Source organism: Camellia sinensis, chromosome 11 (assembly GCF_055761805.1).
Source record: "Camellia sinensis isolate YWXY chromosome 11, ASM5576180v1, whole genome shotgun sequence".
NCBI classification, from domain to species: domain Eukaryota; kingdom Viridiplantae; phylum Streptophyta; class Magnoliopsida; order Ericales; family Theaceae; genus Camellia; species Camellia sinensis.
The window spans coordinates 117,437,493-117,457,432 of record NC_138971.1 but is presented as its reverse complement, the minus strand read 5'-3'; positions in this window follow the sequence as shown (position 1 = coordinate 117,457,432).

Below are 19,940 nucleotides of genomic sequence, written 5' to 3'. Positions count from 1 at the left end.
ATTATGAAATATTTTATAAATTTTTTTTTTTTTTTTGATTTGTGTGTGATATTTTGTTATATGTGTAATTTAACGATGAAGAATCTTTCATGATCATCTTCATGTTATTTTTTTCATGATTCGTAACATTACTCGATGGATTTTATTATTGTTTTGTTTTGGCTTGTGGAGTTTATTATGAATTTTATTTTAATGATTTGAATTATTTATTTTATAAATTTTTTGTGTGTATATTATTTATAAAAAAAATTAAATTGATCAATAATTATAATATTTTCATTTTATCTTATTTAAAAAAATAGTCTATTTTAATAAAAATATTTGTTTAATTTTTCGAAAACAAAAGTAATAAAATAAAAATATTATGATTATTGGTTCAACTTAATTTTTTGTTATAAATAATATACATTAAAGGCCCTACAAAATAAATAATTAGGATCATTGAAACGAAACTCGTAATAAATTCCACAGGGAAGCTCAACCCTCCTTTAAACAATGTGAAGGAAGTTTTACTTTGCCCCCAAACTATCACTCAAAATCAATTCAATATCCATTCTTTCGATTATATAAATTTTACACATAAACCATTCAATTTTGGATCAATTTCATCCCGTTGTCAACTGTTGTCTATGATCAGACAGAATTTGCTGACTTGGCATCATGTTTTCATTTAAAACTTCATTTCATCCCCCAAATTATCTTTAAAATATTAATTAGACCCTCAAATTTCATTTTGTCCCAGGGTCTAATTGTTATTTTAGAAATAATTTGGAAGGTAAAATGAAATTTGAGGGTCATATCAATAACTTCTGTTTAATTATAGATGACGATTGATGGTGAAGATAAAATTAAATATTTTATATGTAAAATTGATTTTATTAGAAGAATAAGAATTGATTTGATTTTTAAGTGTAACGCCCTCAAAAAAAATACATAAAACTCATCACTTTAGACATGCATTGATATAAAAGAAACCAACCATTTCTATTCATCAGAGTAGTTCTTACAATAGTATTACACGTTAACAACAACAGCAAATGCCCTATGGGCTTACAGCTTTCCAAGTCAACACCTGGTTACACAAAAGAAGAGTACTAACTCTATACAAGATAAGCCCTTGGCTTGATATACATATAATACAAACAAAATAAACAAAAAGAGTCTTCAAGTCTCATCACCATCCAAGCTATGTCCTTGGAGGTGGCATACTACATGTACCTGAAAAATAATGTCCCATATAGGATGAGTAGAAATATGCTAAACACAGTATGAGCAATAACTAAGACATTAGCAATTGATAAATGTTCAATTTCCATAAATCATTTCATAACCCATTTCCATTTCTTGACCACTATGTTCATGTTTTATTTCAGTTTCCATTTCTTATCAATTTCACAATTTACGTCAACGGCTCAGAACCTGGCCAACCACTTATATGAGACAGTGACTCATATTAAACGTTTCCCATTTTACAATAGATAAACATACTAGTTGTATCAACATCTCAACAGATAAGCATACAAGTTGTATCTACATTTCAACAGATATGCATATTAGCTATATCAACACTTCCAAAGATAAGCATATGAGCTGTATCAACACTTCCATAGATAAGCATATAAGCTATATCAACACGTTAACTGACAAGCATATGAGCTGTATCAGTGGAGTCCATCCCCTATCTCCTCCCAAACAACATCCGGTTTAGAGGTTCATCCCTTATCTTCTCCTAAACCGTGGAGTACATCCCCTATCTCCTCCCACACACACAACGTATATACACATAGGTCATATACACAATCAATCAATACATAACGTTAATGTATTCTATCACAGTCATACTCTATGACATATCCAATTGATTAGTTTTAGTTTGCCTAATCATCATGCATTGTCTACAACAATCAAAACTACCCTCCACCGGTAGCCCAAGCAATTATTTCTAAACGGATAATAAAAGCTCCAACAGATAAAATATCAATATTTTCAAAAGTGAGCGATTAATAAATCCAACTCCACTATTCTACTATATAATGAGCCAATTTCATTGTTCCCAACTCAATTCCATATAATCACAATTTTTCCAAATTAATTATACCAATTAATTTACACAATCAATTAGGGTTTTCTACCCCATTTCCCAATATTGACCCAATGGTCTATATATCAACAAATAATTTCGTTATTTTGAAACCAAAGATACACATTTTAGAATCAAAATAGCAAAACTCCCTTTTTACATTTTGAAACCCTAAGTCCCAAAATTTCCCAACTTCAACACTTTATCAAAACAACCAAAAAACTATGTCAAAGACCATAAGAGTGAGTAGGAATCCCTACCTCAAATGATGACACCCAACGAAGAAAATGAAGAAAACGGAAATGCTCCAAATCCCGAAATTCTTAGATCAAAAGTAGCCCTCGACGATCAATAACTTTTTTGTAAAGGCCAAAGGTGAGAAGACAACTCCTACTAGATCAATACCTAGAGAGAAGGCAAGGTTCTAGAGAGAGAGGCTTTCAAATGGCGTTTTTGGAAAAGTAAGAAAGAGAGAGTGTGTGGAAAAATGATTCAAAAATGCCCAGCTGCCCTCTGTTATACGACATTCCCGCTCGAGCGGAAAACACAACGCTTGAGCGTCAAGAACAAAAACTAGGTCCGCTCGAGCGCAAGAAGGCCCGCTCGAGCGCCAAGACACAAGGATAAAGTATATCTGCTCGAGCGTGAAAACCAGTCCGCTCGAGCGTAGATTTCCCCCTCCCAGAACTTACACCAAAAATGTACTACCCGCTCGAGCTCCAGAGTACCCGCTCGAGCTCGACCGCTCGAGCGTAAAGAAACCCGCTCGAGCGTGAAAAACATGCTTGCAGAAGTTTCGCAGAGCACCAAAACACTAGGAGTGTACAATCTCCGCTCGAGCGCAAGAAGACCCGCTCGAGCGGACCTCCTAAAAACTGGGCAACAAGGAATTGAAACCAAAGTCTAACCAACCTGTAACAATTCTGCTCAAAACATCCTAAAACTCAATCAAGCAGAATTAAAGGATGACAACAAGGTATACAACCACCAACATCACGGAACCAAAGTTCGGAAAACAACAGATACAGAAAGGGAAAATCGGGATCGCTATAACCTTCCCCCCTTAAAGAATTTTGTCCCCGAAATTAAATACTGGTTTTTCAAAAACAAGATTTTCTCAATTCCCAACATTATTACAATGCGAAATTCAACAACTCGACCCATTACCGGTCATTTCATCTCTACTCAAGAGACAATTCACCACATATCTCAATATGTATTAACAACATGCTTTCCTCGAAATTCAACAATTTCTATATACATGTTTCACAATTCTATATCATATTTCACATTGATGATATATCTCCATTTCTACAATACGCTCAACATATATAATGTTATAACAAACTTCCATTCCAAGGCAAGTTCTACAATACTTCCACAAACCAAAACATCCACAATGTTTTACAACTCAAGACGTATATAATGCTCTTAAAGTTCAACGATATTACAAAATTACCAATGCATGGTTACACATCAACAAACAAGTCCGGATATTTCTCGCGGACTTCCAACTCACGTTCCCAAGTGGCTTCCTCCACTCCATGATGTTTCCATAAAACCTATACCAAAGGGATGGCCTTGCCACGCAGGACTTGATCCCGCCTATACAAGACCCGAACTGGTCTCTCTTTATACGAGGCATCCTCATCTACCTCTAAGTCGATCCAATCTAACACATGGGACGAATTCGGCTCATACTTCCGAAGCATACTCACATGAAACACGTCATGCACTCTGGACAACTGCGGTGGTAAAGCTAAACGATAAGCAACCTCCTCAATCCTCTCAAGGATCTTGAAAGGACCGATAAACCGAGGGGACAACTTCCCACTCTTCCCAAACCTCATCAAACCTCGCCTAGGTGATATTTTCAAGAAGACATGATCACCTACCTCAAACGCCAAAGGCCTCCTCCTACGGTCAACATAACTCTTTTGGCGACTCTGGGCTATAACAAGCCTCCTACAGATAAGCTCAACTTTCTCTGTCGTCTCCCTAACCAACTCCGGACCCAACAAAGGTGCATCACCCACCTCGGCCCAACACACTGGAGACCTATACGGTCGACCATACAAGGCCTCAAATGGTGCCATACCGATGCTAGACTGAAAACTGTTGTTGTAGGCAAACTCCACCAAGGGCAAGTGCCTCTCCTACGTCCCACTAAAGTCAAGGACACAACCTCGAAGCATATCCTCAAGGATCTGAATAGTACGCTCGGATTGCCCGTCAGTCTGTGGATGATAAGCCGTACTAAAGGTCAACTTAGTGCCCAAGGCACTCTGCAAACTCTGCCACAACCTAGCAGTAAAATGAGGATCTCTATGTGAGACGATCGTCACTGGGACCCCATGCAATCTCACTATGTCCCGAATATACAAGTCGGCGAGATGATCTACCGAATCTCTCACGCGTATAGAAATGAAGTGTGCCGACTTAGTCAACTGGTCTACAACCACCCAAATGGCATCACTACCCCGCTGAGTCCTCGGAAGACCTACAACGAAGTCTATAGTGACATGCTCCCACTTCCACTCGGCAATAGGCAAGGGTTGCAACAAACACGCTGGCCTCTGATGCTCGGCCTTCACTTGCTGACAAGTAAGGCACTTCGATACGAAAACAGCCACATCTCTCTTCATACCCCGCCACCAAAACTGGCGACCCAAATCCCGATACATCTTAGTGCCTCCCGGATGCACCGCAAGGCGTGAATGATGGAACTCTCGGAGTACTTTCTCTCAGCAAGACTCCGGCACAAACAAACGGTCTCGGTATCTCACACTCTGGTCGGGATACACTGACAAACCCTTCTCAACCTTCCCACTGGAGATCTTCTCTCGGAGGGATTCTACCTCGAGGTCACCTCTCTGTGCCTCTAACACTCAGGTCACAAGTGTAGGCTGCGCAACAACAGAAAACAAGGCCGCAGCCTCAATAGATTCGCCCAGAAGCAAATCAAACTCGCCAAGGGCACCCAACATCTCCCATTCCCAGATGGCTATACAAGCTACATCACTAATGGGTTTCCTACTATGGGCATCGGCCACAACATTGGCCTTTCCCGGGTGATAGTGTAACTCAAAATCATAGTCCTCAATGAACTCCATCCACCTTCTCTGCCTCAAATTTAAGTCTCTCTGTGTAAACAGATACTTCAAACTCTTGTGGTCCGAGAACACCTCAAACCTCTCACCATAAAGGTAGTGCCTCCAAATCTTCAAGGCGAAGATCACTGCTGCTAACTCTAGGTCGTGTGTAGGGTAATTCTTCTCGTGTATTTTCAACTGACGTGAGCCATAAGCTACCACCTACCCCTCTTGCATCAACACACAACCCAAACCCTCTCGTGAGGCATCGCAATAAACCGCATAACCCAACACTCTCTCTGAAATAATCAAAACCGGAGCGGTGGTCAATCTAACTTTCAACTCCTAGAATAACTTTTCGCAAGTCTCACTCCACACAAACTTGACCCCTTTCCGCGTCAATCTAGTCAACGGCGAAGCTAGCCTGGAGAAATCTTTCACAAACTGACGGTAATACCCAGCTAATCCTAGAAAACTGCGGATCTCAAACACACTCTTAGGCTGTGCCCAATCTTGCACTGCCTCTACCTTGGATGTATCAACAGACACCCCTTCCCTGGATACCACATGGCCTAAGAATTTAACCTCTCCTAGCCAGAACTCACACTTCCCAAACTTGGCATACAACCTATGGGCTCTAAGCAATTCAAGCACCACTCTCAAGTGTTCCTCGTGCTCCTCCTCAGAAGGCGAATAGATAAGAATGTCGTCCACGAAAACGACCACAAATCGATCTAAGAATTCCCGAAAGATCCGGTTCATCAAGTCCATAAAGACTGCTGGTGCATTGGTAAGCTCGAATGGCATCACCAGAAACTCATAATGGCCATACCGCGTACGGAATGCCGTCTTAGGAATATCCTCCTCCTTGACCCTCAACTGGTGGTAAACCGATCTCAAGTCTATCTTAGAGAAACAACGGGAACCCTTCAACTGGTCAAACAAATCATCTATACGGGGCATAGGGTACTTATTCTTAACCGTAGCCCGATTCAACTTTCGGTAGTCGATACACAATCTCAAGGCGCTATCTTTCTTTTTAACAAAGAGGGTCGGTGCTTCACACGGCGAAACACTAGGGCGAACAAAGCCCTTATCTAGCAATTCCTGGAGCTGAATCTTCAACTCACTCAACTCGGCTGGGGCAAAGCGATAAGGTGCCATAGAAATCAGCGCTGTGCCGGGCACTAAATCAATACAGAACTCTATCTCTCGTTGAGGTGGCAAACTAACGAGATCCTCGGGAAAAACATCTGAATACTCACAAACCACCCTCGGCAATACAATCTGGGTCTCATCACACTCACCACTCATAAAGCTAGCAAGTAGACCACTAAGCTTATTCCGCCCTCGCAGATCATACATCAGTGGCAACACACTACCAACCCGATCCCCCAAGAAATGGAAACACTCCCCGTTTAAGGTACAAACTGTGACCCTCTTACGGTAGCAATCAATAACAACCCGGTAAGACGATAGCCAGTCCATACCCAAAATAACATCAAAACCCTTCATAGGCATGACCACAAAAGGAAAAGGAAGCCTATAGTCGGCGACCTCTATATCACAACCTCTACAGCCGTCTTTCAAAATCAATTCACCCCCAACAGGTGATACAACACAAATAGGAGACGCTAATTGTGCCAACTCCAACTCCAACTCCAACTCCAACTCCAACACAGATGCGAATGCAGCAGATACAAAAGAATGAGATGCACCCGTATCAATCAATACACTAGCAACCGAGTTGCAAAACAGAAAGGTACCTCTCACTACTAATGGAGCCGGTACTAGGTCCTGCGCGGTAACAGCATACACGAGCCCTGTAGGCCCCTGATCCACCTGCTCACCTCTAGGAGCAAAAGACTGCTGCACTGACTGGGATGACGAAGCTCCCGGATTGGCCCTGGAGGCCTGCACAGACTGAGCTGGCTGATAACTCTACGTCTTCCTAGAACCAGACACTCCTGAAGTGGCACTCAACTGTAGGCAATACCTCTTCAGGTGTCCAGGCTGACTACACTGATAGCAAGACAAAGGCTGGCCCCTGCCCTGACTCTGGCCTTGAGGTCTAGCTGAAGAAGAAGCAGCTCGCTGACCCCCTCCCTTCTGCGGGCAAATCGAAGACTTGTGACCCAGCTGGCCACACGCAAAACAAGTCAAGCCTCCATGACTACCTCTCCCAGAACCCGCACTTGGCACTGGAAAGGTCGATCTAGCCAAACCACCCTGAGACTGCTGAGGGTTAGAACCCCTCTGTCTCCTGCCGTCACCCTGACCATCTTGGCTCCTCTTGGAGCCTCTCTGCCCTTCATCCTCCTCCTGCATCATAATCTCCATATGAGTTGCAGCATCAACCAAACGTCTGTACTCTCGGATAAAGGACCTTCCAACTCTCAGCTTGAGTCCACGCCTCAACTTCCGTTCAAACTAAAAGCAACGGCGTTCCTCGGACACCACAAGTTCAGGTGCGAACCTGGACAGACTAGTAAAAGTAGCCTCAAACTCGGCCACTGACAAGCCCTGCTGTTTAAGCTGGCAAAACTGTTCCCTCAGCTTCTTCCTTGCAGCTGAAAATAAAAACTTCTCCTGGAAAGCATTCACAAACGCCTCCCATGCACCACCAACACTGCCCTTCTCGTACTTCCACCATTGACCCGCATCTCCCTTCAGTTGGAAGGATGCCAAGGTCACCTTTAAAGCCCTGTCCTCGATGCCAAGCATCTCGAACGTCTTCTCCATCTGGTCCAACCACTCGTCAGCCTTAAGTGGCTCCTTCAGATCCCCAACAAACTCGTCCGGATTGGGCCGGAAGAATTCCCTCTTCAAGAAGGAAGGCCCTGCCTCAGCTGCGTGGGCCTGTTCCTGATTCCCAGCTATGAGAATACCCAAAGCTCCTGCTATCTCTTGGGCCAAGGCACTCATAGCCTGCTGACCCGCTGGCTCGGCCACATTGGCCTAACCAACTCCCTCCTGTTGTGCTGGAATATCATCCGGTAAAGGCATTTCCTGCCTACCATGCCTGCCACGCCTACCACGTCCTCGTCCTGACATCCTAATAAAGGTAACCAAGACCATTAGCACATTCACAAATGTGCCGAAGCTATAACACTCACGTCCTAATGCATGGACAACTATAATACACTCCACGTAAGCACATAATCACATAAGCAATTACGAATTTCATTTTCGGATAATGACAGTCCCGAGGCGTTACTAGAGTTCCGGTTAGAAACAGCATTGATCAAGTACTTTTCCAACAAGACTCCCAGAAACCCAAGGATCCAATCAACATCCTAGAAACTACATTCCATACCCACATAGTCACATAAGCATGTTATCAATTAAACACATAGCATATGACACTACATCTAAATCTCTATCAAGCAAGACAAACCCATTGTGATACTAATCACTTCCCACGTACCCAAAGTATTCGAACCCGGTAGCTCTGATACCAAGTTGTAACGCCCTCAAAAAAAATACATAAAACCCATCACTTTAGACATGCATTGATATAAAAGAAACTAGCTATTTCTATTCATCAGAGTAGTTCTTACAACAGTATTACATGTTAACAACAAAAGCAAATGCCCTATGGGCTTACAGCTTTCCAAGTCAACACCTGGTTACACAAAAGAAGAGTACTAACTCTATACGAGATAAGCCCTTGGCTTGATATGCATGTAATACAAACAAAATAAACAAAAAGAGTCTTCAATTCTCATCATCATCCAAGCTATGTCCTTGGAGGTGGCATACTACCTGTACCTGAAAAATAATGTCCCATATAGGGTGAGCCAACGCCCAGTAGAAATATCCTAAACACAGTATGAGCAATAACTAAGACATTAGCAATTGATAAATGTTCAATTTCCATAAATCATTTCATAACCCATTTCCATTTCTTGACCACTATGTTCAAGTTTCATTTCAGTTTCCATTTCTTATCAATTTCACAATTTACGTCAACGGCTCAGAACCTGGCCAACCACTTATATGAGACAGTGACTCATATTAAACGTTTCCCATTTTACAATAGATAAACATACTAGTTGTATCAACATCTCAACAGATAAGCATACAAGCTGTATCCACAGTTCAACAGATATGCATATTAGCTATATCAACACTTCCAAAGATAAGCATATGAGCTGTATCAACACTTCCATAGATAAGCATATAAGCTATATCAACACGTTAACTGATAAGCATATGAGCTGTATCAGTGGAGTCCATCCCCTATCTCCTCCCAAACAACATCCGGTTTAGAGGTCCATCCCCTATCTTCCCCTAAACCGTAGAGTACATCCCCTATCTCCTCTCACACACACAACGTATATACACATAGGTCATATGCACAATCAATCAATACATAACGTTAATGTATTCTATCACAGTCATACTCTATGACATATCCAATTGATTAGTTTTAGTTTACCTAATCATCATGCATTGTCTACAACAATCAAAACTACCCTCCACCGGTAGCCCAAGCAATTATTTCTAAATAGATAATAAAAGCTCCAACAGATAAAATATCAATGTTTTCAAAAGTGAGCGATTAATAAATCCAACTCCACTATTCTACTATATAATGAGCCAATTTCATTGTTCCCAACTCAATTCCATATAATCACAATTTTCTCAAATTAATTATACCAATTAATTTATACAACCAATTAGGGTTTTCTACCCCATTTCCCAATATTGACCCAATGGTCTATATATCAACAACCAACAATAATTTCGTTATTTTAAAACCAAAGATACACATTTTAGAATCAAAATAGCAAAACTCCCTTTTTACATTTTGAAACCCTAAGTCCAAAAATTTCCCAACTTCAACACTTTATCAAAACAACCAAAAATCTATATCAAAGACCATAAGAGTGAGTAGGAATCCCTACCTCAAATGATGACACCCAACGAAGAAGATGAAGAAAACGGAAATGCTCCAAATCCCGAAATTCTTGGATCAAAAGATAGCCCTCGACGATCAATAACTTTTTTGTAAAGGCCAAAGGTGAGGAGACAACTCCTACTAGATCAATACCTAGAGAGAAGGCAAGGTTCTAGAGAGAGAGGCTCTCAAATGGCGTTTTTGGAAAAGTAAGAGAGAGAGAGAGAGTGTGGAAAAATGATTCAAAAATGCCCAGCTACCCTCTGTTATACGACATTCCCGCTCGAGCGGAAAACACAACGCTCGAGCGTCAAGAACAAAAAACTAGGTCCGCTTGAGCGCCAAGACACAAGGATAAAGTATATCCGCTCGAGCGCAAAAACCAGTCCGCTCGAGCGTAGATTTCTTCCTCCCAGAACTTATACCAAAAATGTACTACCCGCTCGAGCTCCAGAATACCCGCTCGAGCGCGAACGCTCGAGCGTAAAGAAACCCGCTCGAGTGTGAAAAACATGATTGCAGAAGTTTCGCAAAGCACCAAAACACTGGGAGTGTGCAATCTCCGCTCGAGCGAAAGAAGACCTGCTCGAGCAGACCTCCTAAAAACTGGGCAACAAGGAATTGAAACCAAAGTCTAACCAACCTGTAACAATTCTGCCCAAAACATCCTAAAACTCAATCAAGCGGAACTAAAGGATGACAACAAGGTATACAACCACCAACATCACGGAACCAAAGTCCAGAAAACAACAGATACAGAAAGGGAAAACCAGGATCGCTATATTAAGTAATAGCTGTGCGGGCAAAATAATATTTTCTCAACAATGTGCCTCCTTCACAAGGTGTATATCATATGTATTCTATTACAATATGTATAATATAATTATAGCGTTTCAAAACAAACACTAAATAATATGTTGTAATTTTATAACCAAAATTATTCCTAACATTTTTCATCATAAATTATTTGTAATATACATAATCACAATGGTTATAAATTTTGCTTTAGTTGTGTGCATCATAGATTCACCATTTGTAGCTTTTATCATAAAGTGAGTGACAAAACGTACACTACAAATATTCTTAATTTTCATCACAAAATACAATAATCAATAAATATATTTTCCTGACTAACAAAAAAATTCATCACAAGATACAGTAATAAAAAAATTCAATGTAAAAGAGATGGCATATCATTTTATGACTAACAAATTATTAAAAAAATAGAATTAAATGTCATGTAAATTAAAATATTAAAAAAAATTAACATAATTATATTAAAATTATGAAATTTGATATTTTTTTTTATAAATCTCCAAATTGATAAGTGTAATTTACCCAATAAATTAAGATGACCCCATTTTTCTTCATAAATGATAAAATCCAGGCAGCGTTTTGACTGGTTAATCTAGTTGACCATAAAGACCTCCTTTCCTATCAAGTTCCTACTAAATCAATTTGATCGTACTTCAAATTTTAAATGATGAATACATTGATCTATGTATACAATTTTATTTTTATTTTTTTCAAAGAGGAAATTTGTTAGAACTTTCTCTTACAATAGAAAGCTTTTGGGGAGGTTCAAATAACCTCAAGTTTAGCTTAGATTGTGTTGGCTACATATTTTGTATAAGCCATTTACAATTCAACGTGTGGCAGAATAAGGGTAATATGGAAAGGCTATTCAAGTCCTCGATCGTGATCGTACACATGGTAGTTAGTATTGTTTCTTACAAGATCTGCATAGCACTGGATCAGCAAAGAGATGCAAAGTGATGTGGCTTCAACGGTTACTCACATTCAAATTCAAAATCAGGAGGGAAGCCTAACTGCAAGTGATGGCATAGTGCAGCTAACTATAAGGCAACATGATCAGCGATCATGGAGGAACGATTCGACGGTTAGAAGTGCAGTTCGATGGTCATTCTTGAGAAGTATAAATAGTAGAAAAGGCCCCAGAAAAAACCCCCAGACTCAGATCCAAAAAACTAGTTTTATTCTACTTTATTTCCTTTCTAGTTTTTACATTTCCTGTTCTTTACATTTCTGTACTTTAATTCCTGCACTGCACTTCGTTCATAGGAGTAGGTTCAAGTAGGCTGTTGTTGTAAACCTCTACGAGGCTGAATTGGATTATTGTAAGTTTTTCATTTTAATGAAATGCTTCAATTGTTCTTCCTTTGATTGTTGTTTACTTAATTCTCCTAAATCAAGCCACCGGTAAAAGTCCTCTTCATTAAGGCTGAAAGAACTAAAACACAGTCGTCTGATAATTGGTTGGCAATTAATTTTCTGTAAGGACTGATTGATCCTTGCTGGCACGCTCACAATTACAATAATAACCTTCAAAAGCCAAAAAGCCAACATATATTTTTGGTATGCCCAGTGGGACTAATTGAAATGGCTAGACGTAGGAGACAATGAGAAAATGAACGCTTGGAAGAAGGGGTAGAAGGAGAAGTAGAAATACCTAATCCAGAGGATAATGTGATAACACATCCTCTGGAGACACCAATTTTATCAGAACCTATGGTTGAACAGACCAATACTTCGGAACAAGTACCACATGTTCATAATATTAGACGAAGCCAAGGAATTGGACCATCTACTCAGCCAATGAATCCATGGGGTGGCCTAGTAGATGCCATGGGACAGCAGTTAATGAACACAATGGAAAGATGGGCAACATCCTTTTTGGGCCGAATGAATACCCATCAACCGACAAACATAAGACGCATGGAGGAGATTTCCAATGTCCCTCAGCAAAGATTGGCTACAGATAAACAGCCTATGCAAATTAATGGACATTCTAAAGGTCAAACTAGTAATCAGAACTATGAAAGACCATCACCTCAGTCTTGGTATGAACCTATTTCGAGGCCTATAGCAGGACAAAATGCCTCAGTACTTAACAGTGAAACCATGCAAATTGGTAGATCTGGCCCAGTACAAGAAAATGGCATAAGAATGGTTCCAAATCCCATGTTCGAAGCCATACCTAGCATGAGGGGGTTCACTAATCCTTTATTCGAATTTATACCCGGGGAGTTGGAAGGTTTTCCTAAAACTGGAAGAGACACAATACCTGTTCCAGCACCTTTCGCAGGACATTTCTCAGGACAAGCTCAAAGGGGTCACCCATACCCCCAACAGCAGCCGGCACCACAGGGACAACCAGTCCCAAATATACCACCTTATGGACCAAGAGGACCCCAGGCACAAGGTTGTCCACCAAATCCTATGCTTATTTCCCCAATAATGGTTCAACAGGAACAAAATATGGCCCCTAGGGACCAAATTGCTGATATTGTTAGAGAGATGTGTGGACCAATGGCTTGGGCGGTTCAAACTCCTATGTACAGCAAACCATATCCAGAATGGGTGGATAGGGTACATGAATATCCAAGAGGATTCAGGATACTAGACTTTGCCCTTTTTTATGGGAATGGAAACCAGTCAACAATGGAGCATATTGCTAGGTTTGCTGCTCAATGTGGTGAATTTACCAATAATGATTACATGAAGTTAAGATTGTTCCCAAATTCTCTTACAGAGACAGCCTTCGTATGGTATATTAACCTTACGCCTGGCTCCATTCAGACTTGGCAACAAATGGAAGAGGCATTTCATGCCCAATTCTTCCAAATTGAGCCAGAAGTGCCCATGGCAAATTTGGCAAGGTTGAGCCAAAGGCCTAAGGAAAAGGCTGCTCAATTTATTGCCAGATTTAAAAGAGCACGAAATAAATGTAGGTTCACCCTACTAAAGCCAGAATTTGTGAGATTGGCTCAAAATGGCTTAGAGTTTAGACTTCGAAAGAAGTTTGACTCAATTGAGTTTAGAGACTTAGTGGAATTAACTTATAAGGTGTCTAGGTATGAAGCATTACTAGAGGAAGAACAAGATCGAAATAATGCATCATACAAGACATATTATAGGAAGACATATTATAGAGATCATAATTATGAGATTGATGCAGCAGAGATTGTAGGGAAAGAACCTGTGATCTGTGAGGCATTGATTCATAAGGACACAACAATTGACCAGCAGTTTAAAAAGAAAGACCTTCATAGAAAATACTCTTTCGATTTAACAAAGGCAGATGACATTTTTGATCATTTGCTTGCAGCCAACTTCCTTAAGTTACCAAAATGAGTCAAAATTTCATCTCCAAATGAACTTAAAGGAAAAGTGTATTGTAAATGGCATAATTATTGGTCTCACTCGACTAAAAATTGTATTGTTTTTTGAGACAGGATCCAAAAACAAATTCAAAAAGGAAGTTTAAAATTCCCAGCTAAAGCAGAAAAGGCCATGAGGATCGATAGTAATCCATTTCCAGAAGTTGGAGAAAGTGCAGCTAATGTTGTTGTACCAGACTTCTAGAATTTATCTTTGAAGGAATTGGAAGAGGTCAATGTGCAAATGCATGTTGCTAGCCAGACTACTGTCAAGAAAGACATCAGAAGTTCACCAGTTGTTGGACAAGGCTCTATGGGTCAAGAAAATGACTCTGATGAGGAAGCACTGGATGATAACTCCTCACAGGCAGCAGTTATCCAAAGAATGTGCCCCAGGTGTAGGTTGAGCTATAAGTGGCTGAAAGGGCTTCCAATTGATGGGAAGCAATACTACAAGGATGTGCAGAGATGTCCTAAGCCAACCAGTGCTCATAACAAAAGGCCATATCCAACTGGTCCTAGGCAGCAACCAATCATGGCTGGATCAACAGCTACTACAATGCAATCCAAGAGTAAGAGGCCTTTACATGAGTCCAGACCTCCCAATTATTACAGAATGGAAGGCAATCGTCCTAAAAGAAGGACTGAAGTAGGTTCAAGTTATGGGAGCAAAGCCAGAAATTGGCCCCATAGACCAGCCTCACACAAGATGAAAAGTGGCCACCTTCATGGAAGGCCGGAATTAGGCCCAAAACAAGGAGTCAGGGCTAAGCAATGGCATTCACAGACAGCTTCGAAACTGGCTTCGAAGGAAGAAAGAAACAGCTCAACAACTGAGTTGGTGGGTTCATGGGTACCTGGAGTCCCAAATTGGTTTGTTATGCAGAACAAACCTAGGGAGATACCTGCCCAAAGAAATGCTGTTGGAGATCATGGTAGGATGGTTAAACCTCCCCTGGTGGCCCCAAATAATTGGGTGTTACTAAAGCATCCAAAAACAAAGGAACCAAACATGGTCCCAGTAATTTCTAGATCATAAAGGAGAAAGATCCAGTGTAGGTACACTCAGTATCAGAAAGACCTGAAAGAAAGTGAAGAAAGCTCTTCATTGGTCCAGACAGAGGGGCAGACAGAAGGAAAGAAAAATCCAAAGTCAGACCATAGTCCAAGACCAACTCTACAAGACAAAATGGGTTGCAGCAGAGAACAGTTGGCCAAAGTTCACTCTGAACTAAAAGCCAAAGAAAGGTCTAGTTTAGCAGGATTGGAGAAGGCTTTGATGGAGAGTGATAGCGAGACAGAGGAAGAAATTAGCCTAGGCCAAAAGAAAGAAATGGTTGAGGAAGAAATGTTCGAAGCCTTCATGGCTAAACAGACATTTTTGGTTGAAAAGCCAGCATAAACAGACCATTCGAAGGAGTTTGTTAGTAATGAAGTGCCAGAATGCAGCATGGAAAATGCTTCTGAAGTAGTTGAGAAAGGTGGCCAAGAGGAGAAACAGGTACAACCAGTCATCCAATTTGGCTCGTTTCCTCCAATATCAGTGAATATGGTACATATACTACCACATGAATTCCAAGCTGAAGATGAGAACCAAGAGGGTCAAGAAATTGACCCAATTCCAGTCTCTAGTGAAGACTCACAAGTAAGTATGGTGCAAGATGAATCCGAAATGGCTACCCCAATGGAAACTGAATGCAAGAGTGAAGAAGAGGTGAGTATTAACCTCTAATATCCTTTTGAGTATCCCACGACATCAATGGCACAACATGTTAAGCCTTTGTATATCAAGGCCTTCTTTGATGGGATACAATTAAACCGAGTCTTGGTAGATAATGGGGTAGCAGTGAACCTGTTTCCAAAATCTTCCTTAAAGAAACTAAGAAAAAGGAACCCCAGGTTAATCCCAACCAGCACAACCATTGCTAGCTTTGCTAGAGACAAACAGATGGCTCAAGGAATTTTGCCCATCAACCTGAGTGTGGGAACCAGGGACTACATGACGGCATTCTTCGTTATCAACAACAATGCTAAGTACAATGCTTTACTTGGTAGAGATTGGATTCACACTAATAAGTGTATGCCTTCCTCTCTGCATCAAAAGATAATGATGGACTTAGGCAATGGGGAGACAGAGGAAATCGATGCAGATCCTCAACCCTTCATAGCTTGTGCAGACTTCGCAGAGGCCAAATTGTATATTGAAGGAGTGACACCACTCAGTATACTGAGAAAACCTGATGGATCAGCCGAAGTGACGGCTGATGAGGAATTGGCACACCTGAAGCACTTAGTCCAAGAAAGTGCTAATGAAGAGTTTGTCGTTAAGGATGACAATGATGCCTGGTTGTAGGCTAAAAGATGAAACCCAAGAAGGTAGGTCTTTGGCTCTAGTTAAGTTCTCAGTATTGGATGTTAAATCAATAGTCCAGAAGGTGCAAAGGCAAGAAAGAGAAGCCATGATAATTGGCTGTAAGCAGGAGCAGCAACAGGCCAGTGTTTTGGCCCTTGATAAATATTGTGCTTTGGATATTGAAATAAAAGTCCAAAAGATACAGGAGGAGGGTAAGGATGTCGAACCAAAGAAACTGGTAGCAGAACAAAGCAAGGAGATGGCTTCGAAGTTAGAAAGAATCAAAGAAGGAGCATCTGTAAGTTCTCAGTTACAAGACCCCTTGGAAGAAGTGAACTTAGGGGAAGGTTCTATACAGCAGCCCACCTATGTAAGTGCTTGTTTGAATGCTCTTGACAAGGAGCAGTTGTTGGTGGTCTTAAAGAGATACAAAGATTGTTTTGCATGGTCTTATAATGAACTACCAAGATTGGATAGATCATTAGTGGAACATAGGCTCCCTATGAGGTCTAATTTCAAGCCATACAAGCAAAAACCAAGAAGAATGAGTCCATGAGTGATTCAGAAAGTTAAGGAGGAAATTCTTAGACTCCTCAAGGTAGGCTTTATTAGGACAGCCAGGTACGTTGAATGGCTATCCAATATTGTGCCTGTAGTTAAGAAGAATGGTAAAATGAGGGTGTGCATCGATTTTAGAAACTTGAATTTAGCAACCCCAAAAGATGAGTATCCTATGCCTATAGTGGATTTGCTGGTAGACAGTTCAGCAGGGCATCAAGTTTTATCAATGATGGATGGGCATTCTGGTTATAACCAAATCTGTATTGCAGAGGAAGATATCAACAAGACAGCATTCAGATGTCTTGGGAATATTGGCACCTTCGAATGGGTTAAAATGCCATTTGGTTTGAAAAATGCTGGGGCTACATATCAAAGGGCTATGAACACTATTTTTCATGACCTCATTGGAGGATATTTAGAGTGTTATATTGATGATATTGTAGTAAAGTCCCAATCCATGAAAGAACATTTGATCCATTTGGAGGCAGCCTTCGAAAGAATGAGAAGGTTCAAGTTGAAACTGAATCCTCTCAAATGTGCTTTTGGCGTATCAGTTGGAAACTTCTTGGGTTATGTAGTACACAAGAAGGGAATACAGATTGATCAGAATAAAGCCAAAGCTATCATTGAAGCCAGACCTCCATCAAGTAAGAAAGAATCACAAAAATTCCTTGGACAGGTTAATTTTCTTCGAAGATTCATTTCTAATACTGCAGGAAAAACTAAAGTTTTTTCTTCCTTATTAAGGCTGAAGGATGAAGAGGAGTTTGTGTGGACAGCAGAGCATCAAACTGCTTTTGAAGGAATCAAAGCCCACTTGGCCAACCCTCTAGTGCTGATGCCACCAAGAGGTGATAAGCCCTTGAAGTTGTACATAGCTGCAGCAGAGGATTCATTGGGAGTTTTCTTAGCCCAAGACAATGAAGAAGGCAAGGAGCAAGCTATTTATTACCTTAGTAGGTTTTTAAATTCTTGTGAATGTAAATACTCAGCTATAGAAAAGCTATGCCTTGCATTGTATTTTACTGTAATGAAATTAAGATACTATCTTTTGCCTACAACTGTCTTGGTAATTGCAACCATAGATTTGGTTAAGTATATGTTATCTAGACCTATGCTGAGGGGAAGAATTGGCAAATGGATACTAGCCTTATCAGAATTTCATTTAGAATATGTTCCCAAAAAGGCAGTAAAAGGACAAGTTTTAGCTAATTTTTTGGCAGACCATCCATCTCAAACAGAAGGCCAAGAGATAATGGAACTTGGTATGGCTAGTGTTGAACCATGGCAAATGTGGTTCGATGGATCAAAAGCCAATGGTTTAACTGGAATTGGTATAGTAATTAAGTCACCACAAGGAGTAGAAACCACACATGGTTTCAGAGTGGATGAAATTACTTGTTCCAATAATCAAGCTGAATATGAAGCTTTAATAATGGGATTGGAAATATTTATTGGATTACAAGCTCATGCAGTTGACATATTTGGGGATTCTCAATTGGTAGTTAACCAAGTGAAAGGGGTTTTCAAATGTCAAAGTATAAGCATGTTGCCATACTATGTTGTTGCATTACATCTATTTTCTCAATTTTAGATAGCAAATGTAACTCATGTCCCAAGATTCTTGAATAATAAAGCTAATGATGTGGCTCAAAAAGCTTCGAATTTCAAGAGAAGGGATAATACTCAAGGGAACATAAATCAAACAACATATCAGAAAGTAATACCACCTTTGAATAAAATGAATGTGATCCTGGAAGTCAATCATAATGACTTACAAGAACAAGATTGGAGGCATCCAATAATGCAATATCTGGCTGGCCCATCTTCGAAAGCCAGCAGAAAAATTAAATTGCAGTCTATGCAATACATAATGTATGGTAATGCTCTCTACAACAGAGGGGGAGATGGGTTATTGTTGGAATGTTTAGGCCCTAAGGAAGCATTGACAGCTATGGCTGAGGTTCATGAAGGCATCTGTGGTGCTCATCAGCCTGGTGTGAAGATGAGATGGTTGTTTCAAAGGCATTCCTACTATTGGCCTACTATCCTTAAAGACTGCATAGAATATGCAAGAGGTTGCCAGGCATGTCAAAAACATGGCACAATAAGGCACGTGCCCATAACTGACCTGCATGTAGTTGTGAAGCCTTGGCCATTTAGAGGATGAGCCATGGATATGATGGGAAAAATACACCCACCCTCTTCGAAGCATCATTGCTTCATCTTAGTGGCCACTGATTACTTCACCAAGTGGGTCGAAGCTAAGCTATACAAGGCTGTAGACCAAACTGAAGTCATTGGATTCATTAAGGATTTAATCCATAGATTTGGCATCCCACAAACTATAACTGTTGATAATGGGACTGTATTTGATGGGAAAATGGTAAAGTCTTTTATGGCAGAATTTGGAATTAGCCTTGTTAATTCCACTCCCTATTATGCACAAGCCAATGGTCAAGCTGAATCATCCAATAAGTCTTTGAAAAAAAGAATACAGAAAGTTATGGGAGACAATCCTAGGGATTGGCATAACTTATTATTGGATGTATTATGGGTTTATAGGACTTCTCCAAGGTCAAGCACAGGGATCACTCCTTATGCCTTAGTATATGGGCATGATGCAGTGCTACCTGTGGAAATTAATGTTAAGTCCTTGAGGGTGAGATGCCAAGATCAGTTAGATCTTAAGCAATACCATCAGAGTATGTGCTTGGAATTAGAAAGTATAGATGAAGCTAGAATTTTGGCACTAAACAGCATTCTTTTC